Source organism: Equus caballus, chromosome 9 (assembly GCF_041296265.1).
Source record: "Equus caballus isolate H_3958 breed thoroughbred chromosome 9, TB-T2T, whole genome shotgun sequence".
NCBI classification, from domain to species: Eukaryota; Metazoa; Chordata; class Mammalia; order Perissodactyla; family Equidae; genus Equus; species Equus caballus.
This window is the reverse complement of record NC_091692.1, coordinates 19,623,550-19,624,894: the sequence shown is the minus strand read 5'-3', so window position 1 is coordinate 19,624,894 and position 1,345 is coordinate 19,623,550.

The window sequence follows — 1,345 nt, the reverse complement described above, 5'->3', positions numbered from 1 at the left end:
ATTTCAAATTTTACTTTTCCATTTTGTTATATAAGAAAGTAATTGACTTTTATATATTAACCTTATATCTTGCAATCTTGGTATAATCACTTATTAGTTCCAGGAGTTTTTTGTTGATAATTGCAGATTTTCTACATAGACAATCATGTCATCTGCAAACAAAGACAGTTTTATTTCTTCCTTCCCAGTCCATTTATCTTTTATTTCCTTTTCTTTTCTTATTGCATTAGCTAGGACTTCCAGTATGATGTTGAAAAGCAGTGGTGAGAGTGTTCATTCTTGCCTTGTTCCTGATCTTAGTGAGATAGCTTTGAGCTTCTCACTATTACATATGATGTTAGCTGTAGGGTTTTTTAAGACGTTCTTTGTCAAGTTGAGAAAGTTCCCCTGTCTTCCTACTTTACTGAGAGTTTTTATAATGAATGGGTATTGAAATTTGTCAAATGCTTTTTCCACATCTATTTGTATGATCCTGTGATTTTTTTCCGCTAGCCTATTGATGTGATGATTAGGCTAATTGATTTTCAAATGTTAAACCAGCCTTGCCTACTTGGGATAAATCCCACTTGGTAGTTTTTGACGTTTTATGAAGTCCAGCTTATGTTTTTTCCTTTGCTACACGTGCTTTTCAAGTCATGTCTAAGAAACCATTCCCTAATCCAAGGTCACAAAGATTTACTTCTATATTGTCTTCTAAGAGTGTTATATCTTTAGGTCTTGCATTTAAGTCTATGATCTAGTTAGAGATAAAATTTTTATATGGTGTGAGACAGGGGTCTGATAACATTTTTACTCTTCTCTTCACATATAGAATATACGTACTGCCTCCCCAAGAGGGAGAAAACCTAGCCCTATTTGATCACTGTATTCATTTCTGATTTTAAGGTGACATGTAGTCCTCTCAATCGGAGTTTATGTGGCTCCTCAAGGCTCAGTGACCTATGAAATAAGAACATAAGTCATCTACACTCCCAACATGCAAAATACAACAGTAGAGTTGGATTAGGATAATTACAGTAAAACACCATTTAGAAAAGGGAAGAACAAAAGACATCCAGAAAGTACTGATCATGAAATCCCAATGGAGAATCCATCTGAAAATTCCATATTCTGAATTATTTTTGTGTATGGGGGGGAAGAGGGGTTAACAGACACTCCTTGATTAGACTCTTTTCTGTGCTCTCCAAGGAATTACCTTGGGAATTTTCCTTTGGTCTTTGAATTCCTCCTTCTGAAAAGTGCTTCCATGACCATTGTTCTTCACAGCCACATCTGAAGTGGGCATTGGGAAATAGTCTCCTACCTGGAAGTTACATAGCTTTCACAACAGTGAATAAGACTTTAG